The sequence below is a fragment of the Falco biarmicus genome, chromosome 8 (genome assembly GCF_023638135.1).
Source record: "Falco biarmicus isolate bFalBia1 chromosome 8, bFalBia1.pri, whole genome shotgun sequence".
Lineage (NCBI taxonomy): Eukaryota > Metazoa > Chordata > Aves > Falconiformes > Falconidae > Falco > Falco biarmicus.
Genome location: NC_079295.1, coordinates 32,496,692 through 32,510,966, shown reverse-complemented (window position 1 = coordinate 32,510,966; position 14,275 = coordinate 32,496,692).

The window sequence follows — 14,275 nt, the reverse complement described above, 5'->3', positions numbered from 1 at the left end:
CCCTGATGGACCAAAGGGATATCCCATGATACCCTGTGATCTCATGCTCAGCAGATAAAGCTGGGGGGGAAAGAAGGAATGGGGGGATTTTTGGAGTAGTGGTGTTTGTCTTCTCAGGTAACTGTCACACATGATGGATCCCTGCTTTCCTGAAGATGGCTGGGTGCCTGCCTGCCGGCCCATGGGAAGTGGTGGATGAATTCCTTGGTTTGCTTTGTTTGTGTATGTGGCTTTTGCCGTATTGCTCGTACATTGCTCAGCAAAGCTTTTATTTTACTAGCGGAGCTTCCCAAGCTCCTTCTTATCTCTTGAGATGTTTATTTTTTCTTAGACCTAATAATTTATATTTTCCAAAATGACATTTTCCTTCTATTTGTTTTAGACCTGCTTCTAGTTGCTTTTCAACAATTCCCAGTATAGTGTAAATTTACGATTATTTTTCTGTTCTTTCTCCCTCTAAATATTTTTTTGAAGTGATGCCGAACCAAACTTCACAGCATCTGTGTTTCCTGTCTTTCAGAGAACTTTGAATGTAGTGCTCCTGTGCAGCTAGTGGTAAATCCTGAACCATGAGTTTATATTCTGTGTGTGCTCATACAACCTATAACAAAACTAGAGAAATTCTTAATACCCAAACAGGTGGCTAATTGTCTTTATTATTATTCTTTTAGCTTTTTGGCTTCAATAATATGAGACAGAGCCCTCTGGAAGCTGTTTATATTCTGTGATAATAAGTGGTATTTCATTCAGTTGTAAATATGTTGCCTTGAAGTTTCAGTTGATACTCTGTAGTCCCGTACTGGCAGGCAAGATACCGGAACAGCTTGACATGCTTTCTGTGGTACCATGCATAATTTCACAATCCTACTGTCCCTTCTTTATTACCTTCTCTCTAGATTGCATGGGTGCATAGCCACATTAAAAGCAGATGACATTATGTGCATAAAAATACTAAAATTATTCGGCTTTACTGAAGCCAAGTCAGTTCTGGACAAAGCTGATGCCTTGGATAAAGATTGGGTGTAATGGGGAAATGGGCTTTTCAAGGGCAGCTGTAGAGCCTGAAGCCTCAGGAAGAGGTGTGTTAACAACAGTCAATCTGTTAGCACTTAGGTAGCTTTCAATAAATAATGAAAGCATGTATTTTTATTGCTTAGCATATGGGGGTTTAGATTGATTTGATTAATTGTTGTTTTATGGTTACATTTGCATTAATGAGATTAACTTATTAAAAGCCATAGTTCCATGAATAAACTAATTTGTTCATGTGCTCAGTTCTTTGGAGATAAAACAAATGATTTTGAAATGTTCTCGGAGAAAAAATCCTATTGCACTAGAGAAAATATTAAATCTTTAATTACAAGATTTGTTGCAAATAATTTAGCACTTGAATGCATCTACTGATGAATAGGAGTCCAATGTGATTCTCTAGCTTATTCTGTTAATTAATTAAGGCCATTTTCCTGTGAAGTCAACATAATTATTTGTATTGTTACGAGGTTAAAAGACTGTAAACTTATTTTTAGAAGATGAGGGATACATGTAGAGAAAAAGACAGCATAAATCTTTCAGTTCTGGAAGTCCAGTACAAATAGGCAAAGAATATGTGTAATTATTATTATTATTACAACCTTCATTTAAAAGCAGGGAAGCTGAGATCTAGAAAACTACCCAAACTGTAAGTCGGCAGTAAAGAAATCAAAATGGGGTTTCAGCTGCATAGATGTAATGAAAACATTTCACTTTGATGTGACTAGGCTACCTCTAATTTCCAATTTTCAGCTGAGAGACACATTTAAGTTATTAATAAACTTGATTTCAGGATAAAATTATTATGTGCGACTTATCAACCTTTCAAATAGATCCAGTTGAAAATTAAAATCTGGCAGCAGAAGATATAGGTTGAGGGGCTTTTCTCTGCATTTTAATCTGGGGGTTGATTTTCCAGTCTTTTTTGCTTGTTTCTAACCCCAGCCTTTTGGATGTTTCAGGGTGAACTCAGTGTTTCAACTGAGGTGTTTCTGATTTACATGTGTTCAGAGAAAGACAGCTGGTAGGAAGCCTCTCTTTTTCATTAAGGGGTAAAATTGTAAGTAATTTTTTTTTAATGTCTACAAAGACATTGGGAATCGGCAAGTCTGGAGACTGACACTTGCTATTCACATATGGAAATGTTCATTCTTTTTCTGTGCTTCTCACCCATATCTAGAAACTGTAGTTGGTCAGCAATGTTGCTCTTTCTGTTGGAACACTTGTCCTGTCTGAGAAGGTGGCCCATGAGGGTGCTAAATTAGTACTAGTAGTGAGATAAGTAGTCTGAGCAATAATCCGATTTAAGAATAATTAAGAGGTACCAGAAATACTTCCAGATCTTAAAAAAACCCCAAAAAAACAAAAAACCCCACACACACCAAAAAACCCACACCCTGCTTTATAAAACTATCAAGGTACCTTTCCAGAGACACTTTCTGCACAGAAGTAGGTTACTGAGTGTGGGAGAAACACTGAATCTAACTTGTTCCAGTAAACACACTGATAAACAGCCATATGTTTCCCTAGTTCACCTGGATCTCACACCTTTTCTATAATCTTTTTTTTTTTTTGGGTGGTGGTGGTTTTATTTCTTCATCTTTATAGTAGCCATTTTGTAACACTCCAGTAGAAACATCCTTTCTGATGAAATGACACCAGAAGTCTGGTGATGTAAGTAAGCTGTGGTTAGTACGTATCTGAAAATGTGGGGAAAGCTTGAAAACAGTGTTACTTAGAAGAATCTGCTGGTTAGGATATTTCTGCTCTACTCCACTCCTTTATTTCTGTATTTCACCAAAAACTTATTTAACCCTTTGAGCTGTCACAGCCATCAATCTTCAAATACTTTAAGCTCATCTAAAAGAATTGTTTTTTGAAACAATAATCAGATTTGACATCTGCATTGCAATGGCATCTTAGTCTGTTTTGGTGGTCAGAGAGGCAAACTAGCAGCCTTTTTTCAGATTAAGCTTGGAAAGATCTCAGTCCTCTGCTTAATGACTAAACATTGTCTTAGTGCTAAAGACAGTCACTCACATATACGTGTGTATATTCATACATGCATGCATGTAGAGGCAAAAATATCCTACAGCAACAACATTGTTTTTAAGAGACGAATATTTTGTGAATCCTTACGGTGGAATAAAAGAGCATTAGTCACAGTTTTCTATATCAGAAGCACTTCCAGAAAAAAAATCCACAAAGTACACACTTTGACCAGAGCCAAATTCTAGCTCCTGCAGCAGGGATATATATACTGAATGTCTTAATGAATGCCAGGTACAAAATACCCACCCACAGCTGCCTTTCTTTCCCAGCTAACAGCTTGTGTTGGAGCAGCATCAAAGCTGGCTACAGGCACAGCAAATGTATGCACCTGCATAGAGTAATTACTGAAGCTAATGCCGGTACGTATTAGCTTCAGTGCTCTTGCGGAAAAAGTACGGATTAACTCACAGCATTCAGCTTATTATACCTGTCTCACTGCACATCCAGTTTTTATGAGCACTTATAAAGCAATATGCATCTATGTTCCTTTTTATTTCTGATGGAGTCCTTCAGCTGTGACATTGGAGTGTACTTCAAAGCTACTCCTTTGTCTGCTTTTCTCCCTCTTCCTTTTTTCCATTTCAGACTTACCATTAGTTTGCAGGTTACTGCTCGTGTCCTGCCACCAACATACACCTACTGATCTATTTGCAACTTTTATATAACATTTACTTTTAATGTCTTCGTGCTGGTTCCTTCCCTGTCATCTGGAATCAGTGGGAAGATTGGTTCACCCCAAAACACAATTTAGAGATTGTTTCTAAAAACAATAATGGCTTTGACAATCAGTGCTGTCTGAAGCAGGTATCTACCTAATAAGAACTGCATTTAGACACTCCTGGCTTTTGACCAGTATTGTCTTATGCTGGAATAAATCTAGAAACAGAAATGAAAAGCTGCCACTTCTGTAATCGTTCTCTTGAGCTGTCCCCAAAACCACTTGAAATTATTTTTGTGAAGTTACCATGAAGTTATAATTGTGAAGTTACAATTTCTTTTTTGTGAAAATGGGGTAAAAATAAATTTCAGCTCTAAGACCCTGCCTGCCCTGCGTATGCCTGTTTTGTCTAGACTATAAGCAATGAGAACCAGACACATCTGAAATGTTAATTTAGTTTATTAAGGAAATGAGGCTTATATGATCCTGGTATCTGTCTGTGTCCCTTAATGACTTTCAAACTCATTGTCCGATTTCAAGCTAATGTGACAGAAGTGGGGAACAACAAGATAATTAAGCTGTAAATGCCCTGGAAGCCTGCTGCAAGAATGCACATGTAGTCCGAGATTAAAGAATCCATACAGTAAAGATCTCTTATAAATTTCCCCAAGAAAATTTAATTTTTTCAGCCCTCACAGAAGCACGTGTTCTTCTGGCCTTTCCACAGAGCTCTTCTGAAGAAGCTAGATAATCTGCAGGCAGAGAGAAAATAATTAGGCAAAGGCCTCTTGACTTTCACAGTCTGTTACAGTGAATGAGAATTTTAGGTGAAGGTTTCCTATAAGTGTTAATCAGCAGGAAAAAACCTCTAGAATCTGAAATTGCAGTTTGTCAAGAAATACAAACAACCCAATCTTTATTTGTCTGGTATCCAGTGAATTATTGCTTATCTGCTGAAAACCAGCAATGCATCCTGTGATGCGCAGGAGTAACTGAGACTACAGTGTGACAAGGATCTGACTGTCCTGGTGCTTGGGCTGGGGATCAGCCACAGGGGCTGGGGTTGGCAGCCTGCAGAGCTGGCACAGCTTGGAACAGACACCAAGCTGCATAAGTGCTGTGTGAAAATAGAGTGTTTACTGTAAGTGTACTCGCTTGGATTTGGCTGCCAAAAATTTAGGAACTACAAGGGTATAAAGCAGCCCATGACATAACTGGTTCTTTTGATCGGAGGTGACTTGAATATCCCATGTTTCACTGCAGGGCTGCAGGCAAAAGTGATGCCAACATTGATGTCTGCAGATTCTCTGCAAGGAAGACAATGCAGCTATTTTTAAAAGATTATTTTTCCTAGCATGGGTGAAAGAAAGAGCATAACTGGTATAAAGAAACTGTTCCTGGAACTGTAATTCATAATGACACTCTACTAGAAGAGCGGAACTGTGAGCACGTATGAGAAGATACGGCATATTTTATACAGAGTCTGTGGAATAGGACCAGGAAGATGATCTGAGTAGTTGCATTTCTTTTTGGTACTATGTGTGCCTGGCCTTTTACTCATTTTTTTGTTCAGTCTCTTCCCATTTCCAGCACAAAAGTTCAGGGACACTCTGAAGTCATTCTGTACTTAGCTTAAGGGCGAACACGTGGCAGAGTCAGCTGCTTTTCGTCTACTTTCCTTCTCCTTGGGGAGCCCTGTTCTGCTTCCAGCAAAGGGAACCCTTCCTCTGAAGATGGAGGGGAAGGTCTAACTCCAGGAACAAAATTCAGCTGTTGTGTATGCTGATGGTGTTGTGCCAGGCTTGCAGGCACACAAAGTAGCTCATTAGCTCAAAAAAGAAGATGTTTCCTCAGTTTCATATTAAAAATGCAACTGTCCTCTGCAACTGATAACAGAATAATAATAATTTTCATGTAGCAAGCTCTGATTGTTGTTATTTTCTGGTAGATGGAGTTCACTGATCCCTTCTGTCAGCCAGTTGCTGCTTTGGAAACTGTCTTGACAGAGATTTGTCTTATTTAGAGAACAGTTAATTCATTTTCTATCCATAATGAAAACTAGCTCACCTGCAGGCTGCCCTACATCTTCTTCAAAGCACTCTGCCAAGGTAAGACACCAACACATCTGGCGGACCAGCTGGTTTGTAACCAGGGTTTTTTATTCCATCAGTCACGAGAGGGCACTGTTAAACGTGGTCTCCCTCCGCTAGACAAGAGGTTGCTTGCAGGAATATTATAGAGTTCGTAATATCTTAATGCCTTGGAGCTATGGCAAACAGTTCTGCTTTTTAAAGTTATACTTTAGACCTGCCTCCTCTGGTGGTGTAAGATGCTGGCAGCAGAAGGATATATTAATTGTGTATTTTATAATAAAGAACATAACCGTTCCTTTTTTACTCCTTGCTTTGCAATTGCCAAAAAGGAATAAGAACCTGTCTTATGTAGTTCTCAGGCCTGCACGCAGATTCCAGGCATCCCTTCACCTTCCTTGGGGAGGAGATGGAAGGAGGTTGGGTGGTTTTGTAAGAAACAAATTTTAAGCCAGCACAGATTACTCTTCAGTTTCTTTTTCATATAAGCTGTATTGGATAGGCAGTAGTCAATATTTGTTTGAAATACATTTTCTCAGCACAAGGCTAGATTATGGAGCTTCTTGCCACGGGACACGCTGGGACTGGAGAACCTGCATGACTTGAAAGAATCTGAATGTGTTCACAGACACCAGCAAACGCTGAGTCTTCCGAATTAACAAATTGATTTTAAAAGCTTATTAGTAATTATTTTGTCGCTTATGTCTTTAGAGAAGCAGTGTCGGGGCTTGCTGTTATGTATTGCTTACTGTGTGGTGGTTGTGCTGCTCTGGAAAGTACCAGGTAGGTGGCACAGCACTGTTCTAATGTGGCTGCACTATCAGCAGCGCCAAGCTACGCTGGCAATCTCTCTGTCCACTGCTTTCTCCGTAATGTGACGTAGGACATCCCTATATCCTATAGCATCGCTCTGTTAAAACTTGCACCTGGAGCATTACCCCAAAGGCTGTGAGGTCTACAAATACTGATCTGGCACCCCCAGGTTTCTAAGGAGTCATAGATCTGTTTCCTAATTGGTAAAATCTGCCTCATGCTGACCAAGCTTCTTTTCTTGCAGAGTGAGATCAAGCAAGTTCCAGATTTCAAGCAAAGATTGCAAACAAAGAGAAGCAGGGACCAAAATGTTCTCTATTGCTTTTACTTACTATTATTACCATTCCTCGTTTTAAGCATCTGAAAAGCTGTTTATATCATTGCCCATGTGCCAAAAATCTTAAATAGCTGCCTGATTGTCTTGTGAGCAAATGGAGGCCTTCACACTTAGTTCTCTAATTGCTCTCTCCTCCCTCATTCCCAGCAGGTTAAGCTGTGTATGAATAAAATACACAAATGCGTAACACAAAAATGCTTTGGAGAAGGTTGTGTTTAGTAAAGCAAATGGCCTGACTTTAAGTAATGGGCTATTTGTACTGCAGGAGGCCTGTGAAGCCCCACCGGGTGAGATATTTTCATGGATCTATAAAAGAAAAGTTTGTTTTGGAAGGAGCCGGGGAACACCTTGTGTCCTCCTGGTGTTACAGCCTAGAAGTGGAATTTGACTGTGAAATCCCTCTTTTGTCTGAAGTCAATGAGCTCAGATAAGGGCCAGACTGTAACTTTCTTTGGTCTTCCAGAACTTTCCTGTAGTTATTTCCTTGCTTAATTTCTCCAAAGACTATATTGACACTTACAAATAAGATTAACTCCTGGCTTCTGCTGGTTGCTGGTAGAGCTGAGAATTGCGTTTACTGCCTTAAGGTGCTGTGGTGGTCCTACTTTATGAATGATCACGTTTACTGTGTTTGGACAGGTGAGCGCCGTTCACTGTATGAGGAAAAGTGTGGTAAGAATACAGTAAGAAGGCAGATGTTGGCTTAAGTAAATGAAGATTCACCTTCTATCTGTAGGAAGAAAAGCTGGAAATGTTTTTAGAGATCTTTTAAAGAAAAACTTGATCCTGCAAAAGGCAGCTGGAGTCCAACATAGAAAGTCAGTGGGAATTTTTCAGAGGGGGGAGTCTCCAGCTGGACAGTAAACTTCCAACCTGCTCTCTGGGTTTGAGAACTTACTGTGTCTACGGTATGTGTTTTCTCACTGGCTACATGCTTTTAAATGCTGTGGTGGAAGAAGTGGATTTGAAGTGAACATATGAGATGTTCATGGTCTTGTGTAATTCTTGGTATGTTGACAGAGCAGTAATGAAAGGCTGTTTCAGCTGACCAGTTGGAATATAGATAGAGAATATGCATGTGGTAAGGAGATCTGCATTCAATTACCGTCCTACCACAGACTGGCTGCAGACAAGACAATTATTCTGTGCCTCAGTTCCCTAATTCTAAAACAATGATATTCCTTTGTCTGACTTGTCTACTTAGAGGATTTGCTCCTTAGGGCACTGAATGTCTCTTACCATGTTTTTTGGTTTTTGGGTTTTTTTTTGTTTTAGCAGTTAATACAAAGCAGGTCTGATTATCTGGGTGCTACTGGAATTCTGATGGTCCTAATCAGAAGTGTTTAATTACTCATTTGTTATCTCTGGGTTTCTTTTTTGTTGTCTTTATCTAATCTTGGCAAAAATGCTTCATTCTTGGATAACAACATTGCATGGTACTTTTGGAAAACTGTCTCACATGATGTCTTTATTTCTCTTTAATTCCATTCCATCAAAATTCAAGAATGTCAGCAATAGTAGTCCAAATTCCCATCCTAGACCATGCAGACATTTTTTTTTTCTTAGACTAAAAAATTTTGTTATAAACAAACACATACGATTACCACTGCAGGGTTGTTTCATTGCCAGTTAGCCCCCTGTGCATAAAGATAGGTTGATGCTTTCAGATTAAATCTGAGATGCCAGAATGTCACTACCCTAGATGAATTTTAATGCAGTCTCTTGTGCATGTGTGTTATTCACATTAAAAATATCACTTTGGCACAGAAGCCTCTTGGGCTGACTTGAAAATGTTTGACCAGATAACAAGGAGACGTAACAGTCACTGGAAGCATTTCCAACTTGGGATATTTAATTAGACCTTATGACTGAAAATTCTTATGATCATCAGAAGATCAACATTCCAACATATTCCTGGTTATGTTTATTAAATATTCCCTTTTTTGGTCCTAAGTGTGAATGTTTGGAAAAATGTTAAGTTAATACAACCCACTTGACTTCACTGGCACATTTTACAAAAGGAGGAGGAAAAAATGTGGAAGCCACTGAAAACTAAAGGGTTCTTGCTTTGGAGAAAAACAAAGTTCAGGCCAATGCTACAGACTGGCTGGAAGCCTTCCACAGTTTTAAAAGAAAAAGACCCTGTTGAAAACTCTTTTCTCAAAACTCCTTTGCTTCCTTTGCATAAAAGAGGAACCAAGCACACTTAACACTGTGCAAAACACATTTCTTTCAGAGAAGCCAGCTTTATCTTCAAGTCCCAGCTAGTTAATCTGCTCAAACTCATTTTTAACTTATAGTCTCAGAAATTTGACACACCACAGGGACTTAAAATTTTTAGTCTAGATGGAATTTGCTGACAATAACTCTCAGCTAGGGCGCTGATATAGCAGGATTGGTTTCTCTCATTATGTTTGGTAAGAATAAATGCTTTCCTCTCTCACGGAAAAAGAAGGAAGAGCACAAGTAAAGAATTAATTTCCTTTCTCCCTAGGTCTGTAAACTGTACTAGCTACATCTGTATGGTATCTTCAGATGCGTGTGCCATACACAAATGATGTGCAAATACAGTTGTTTTGGAAGTACTGGGGAAATCCTGCATGAAGCATTCCCCTCCCCTCCACTAGTTGCATGTTTTTACCTGCTCGGCAATAGAGATCTAGATATAAATCCAGAAGCCTAAGCATGTCTACATTGTAATTAGGGCTGGCTTCCAAAATGTAGATGGTGAACTATTTCTGTGGAACTCCTGCTGTGGGTGGCTGGCAATCCCAAATGTGCACTGGAGCATGGTCAGGCACATGTTGCATTTCCAGGTAACTCTAACGTCCTTTTGCTTTTCCATTGTTTGAGTATTGGTTGATAACCGCAACTGAATTTCCTGGCAAAATTTTTTAATAACAAATGTTATGTTATGCTCCTGTAACTGTTGAAGTTACCTAATCTGATCTTTGTCAAATAACAACTTTATTGCCATGAATTAGGCAACCTTCAAATATACATTTTCAATTTATTATCTTTACTTCTTCAGGGTAACAAATTTGTGATATATGAGACTTACCAGCAGTTGTTTCTATCACACTGTTTTATGTTTCATTCCTAAGGGTTAAATTATTTGCATGGCACTCTTAAGCTTCATATTAAAAAAAGAAAGAAAAAGAAAAGAAAAAAAGGAGAAGAAAAAAGCAAGAATATTGTGTGTCACTGTAATCATGATGTTGCCATGTAGCCATTACCAGTGCTTATTTCTTAGGCTAGAAATTGAGATTAGAGACTGAAGGTTGTAATAAAAGTAAATTATACTCTGCAGAAAGCTTGGCTGGTCTCTGTACAGAATGGGAACAGGCACTAACTACATATGTAATGGAAGCTCTCTAGTTCTCAGCTATTACTTGAGCAGAACATAAGTGTGCTCTGTAGAAATGGTTAATAAGCATATTTGTTGATTTTTTCCCAGTCTCTGATATATCTCACACACAATTTTCACATTTCACAATTTCAAATTTCACAAAAAACACACCCAGTCAATTTGAAATTAGTTCTGCTAAAGTGAGAACTTCAGGACAAAAAGCTGTGTCTTCCCCATATGTGCAGGTACTCTCTGTTTCCATTGCATGAAGAAAAGGACAAAGCTAACTGCATGGTGCAGAGTGGCGATACTGTCTTTCTGTTGATTGTCTTTATAATGTTCCATTCATTGATGGTCAATGTAGCCTCAGTCAGTACCTGTTTATCAATGCCTTTTTGTGGAACACAGAGAAACGATTCCCTTTATCCATCACTTGACTCACATGAAAAACAATAGTACTCTTCTGATGGATTTCATTCAGCAACAGTCAGAAATAGTTAATGTTTTTGATGCTTTAATTTGTGAAAGTGGAAGTTCTCTGCCACCAGTGGCTTTAGAAAAATGATGGTGCAGAATTTTTGCAGTCTAACCAAATATTTGGTCTGCTAGTCTGAACAGACTGTTGGTTTGAAACACAAGTTGCACGTTTCAGCTGCTATTACAATCAGTGAAATTGCTAGTGTTTCCTTGTTTATGCTGCTAGCTTATACATTATTCCAACCTCTAAATACAAGAGGATAAAACAGCTGCTGAGTTTCTAAATCTGTAATTTCCCCAACAGCCAAATGCTTACAGCCCTGTCTTCTTTTTCCAACAAACCTAAAAGTGTAAAGACTCGGATACTGGCACATGTTACCAGATAGGCATAAACTGCCTATCTGGTCTTTTGCTGACACATCTAATTAATTTTTCTTGCTCCTGAGCTGAGTGAACTAATGCTGGCCTACACATTGCATGCCAGTGTTAGTACTACATTGTGTCTGACCTCTTGGCTTCCTCCCTCTTTAAGTACTCAATCTCTATTTGCAGCATGAAACTCACAGGCTTCTCAACGCTTTGTATGTTCCTGGTCAGCAAAGACACAAGCAGGATGGGGGATGATAATTTAGTCTGCCTGCAGATTTGGGAAGATATTACAGTGGCTCACTTTTAGAAGATTATCTTCTAATCTCAAGAGGCTAGAAACAGCATTGCTTTTTTAAAATCAGTGCTTACATTCTGCAAAAACAGGCGCTCACATGCTAGAAAGAGGAAAAAAAAAAAAAAAAAAAAGGATTAGCTCTGGGAAATGGATGAATGCATTCCTTCCCAACAAAGTTACTTCCTAAGCATCTGATTCTCTAGTTTCCTTACTTAAAAAGGGGTCATACCAAGAACAAGCCCTGTACTTAAGCAATTTCAGAAGCAGAAGTTTAAGTGTGAAAGACGTGCATGTAAAAGTGCAGTTGTGTTTGGGCACCTTCTGAACTTTATCCTGAAAGGAGCCTAAAAGATTTTACAGCAAAAGGAGAGGTTATCTTTACTCCCTTTATGCAGCTCTGCTCCTTGTACTCCTAATCACCCGATAATCATCTGAACCCTTCAGCTTCAGTAACTCACTTTTCCAAACACTTCAGCAGGGTAACTTCATCCTTCATTTGTTTCCTGTGCCTTGTCCTACAGAAGCTATATAAGCTCTCTGAGGGTTGTGCTGGTTACAGTCTATGGCTTGTAAGCAACAAAAATCTAAATGTAGGTCAAGATGAGTTGAAATCTTTTAAACACAGCCAGCCGCTGTTTCTTAAACACGTCCCTGGAGCAGCTGTGTGAAGGATGTTTACAATTAAAAGAACACCCCCTCAAGCAGCCAGTTAAGAATGCATAGGATTATCCAAGCCAGCAGCATTCATTAAATGTCATATCTGAATATTAATTATCTTGTGCTTGATTTGATTTAGGATCAGCATCTAAAGAAGTGACACTATTGACTTTCAGCATCCTAGAGGGGTCTTAGGACAAAGGTCCAACTAGATCAGCAGTCCTAGGAAGGATTCAGGAGAACCTGTAACTGGACACAAAGTGTTATGTCATACAGGCTTCTACTAGGATGGGAGATTCCTCACTTTGGTTTTGGTGGTTGTTTGCTGTTTTTTTTTTTTTCTTCTTGATAGGACTTGTGCAATAAAATAAAAAAAAAAACAGGAAGAAAAGAGAGAAAAATATGTGAGCTTTGTGGAGAATGAGTCAATCCCTTGAAACCCAGCAGGGGCACCACCGTCTGCTCTCCTTATGTAGCTCAGTGGCTTTCATCCCAATTCCAGTGTCTCCTACTCCTCCCTCTCAGCTGAAGGCAGATGTGCGTTCACTGGCAACACTGGGCCTTGTTCTTTGTGAGTGTTTAAGGCCTGAGCAATCATTTTAAATTGAAAGCAGAGCCAGTGATGCTATTACAAGATTGTCTAGAGCAGCAGTTCCCTGGTAAGACATGAGAATTTTTACAAGAAAGGAGTTTCATGAAGGCTAGGCTAGATATCAGCAAAGAAAATATAATCATGATGCAGAGCAGCAGCTTCTTGGAATGAACACTTAAAAATGTTGAAAAGAAAACTCTTTCCCAAAAGGTGTTGCCAATACAGACTTTGGTCAGCCATGGCATGGGAAGGTCAAAGCTATCTCGTGCTGGGGTCTGTGTGGCTATCTTAGAGTTTCATGTTCTTTCCGTATTCTAATGCCAAATAAACTTGTATCTGCAGAAAGAAAAATGTTCACATAGCAAGCACCTTTCTTTTAACAGCTCATATACCAGTGGGTATGTAGCTGTTGGACTCTGTGCACATGCACTGCCATTTGAAATCAACTATAGACAGAGAGGCATGCACTTCAGCCAAGTCAAGGATTGTATGTCCATTTGTTTTGGACTAAAGGGAAACATCTTTACAGTCCAGAATATACCCCCACCATGCATTGAGAAGGAAAAATCCTAGGAGTAACAGCCTGGCTGCATGTAATTAGCATAGTATATATGTACAGCTGAATGCTGATGCTATGAATGGTGTTACATGGTTTACAGATTACCTGTGAACTGGCTAGTAATTGTCTTTAAAATGTGTGTGTGCCAACTCCTAGGTTTACTTTATTTTATAGATATTCTTAAAATTTCCTTGACACTCCACTGTGACTTCACAGAACAGAAAATCTGAAGAGGAAGGTTCAACAGAGCCAGTGAGAACTGAGGCATTCAGAACATCTGAAAATTAAGTCACTTTTCTTTAGGACTCTTGTTTCAGTGATTCAGGGTTTGTTTGTTTGTTTGTTTGTTTTAAAAAAAGGTCTCTAGCTTTTTTTTCCAAAGTCCCAGAGCCTTTAAAACAGGAAAAGCATTTTATGCTCCTAGCTACCTAGCTAAGGGTCAGTCTAAGGGAATTAAGAGTAAGAAAAGTATCATTACCAGCAGAAAACTTCTTGAAGAGGCAGCAGCAATTTCTCCTAGTTCACTCACTTTGTACTGCATCTGGAAGTTAAAGAGGCAAAAGGGATAGCTATAACTCTTCTTGGGCTCATACTGGTAACTGCTCAGTAACACAAACTATGTACAGGGAAAAGCCAGCATCTTGCACCGCCTCCTACTTGGGCTGCAGGACACATCCTCTGTCAATGGCTGAAAAATTCACCTTGGAATCAAAATGAAAAACATTGAGGTCTCTGCAAATATAAAATTTCTGACATTGCCACAGCAAAGTACAGAGAAATAATTAGAGCCTGGACTGTGGTTTGCTCCTTCACCCCTAGAGCTATTTTAGAGCCTGGTGAGGAGGCAAGTTCTCTGCACTTGTGCTTTCCCTTTTCTGTAGTAGTTCAGAACCACATTTTAAGATACCTAGCAGTATGCAAGATGACATGAAGGAAAGCCTTTATCCATGGAACCTGGGCTTTTGGTGTGTCTATCCCCATGTGTGTTTATGATCCAT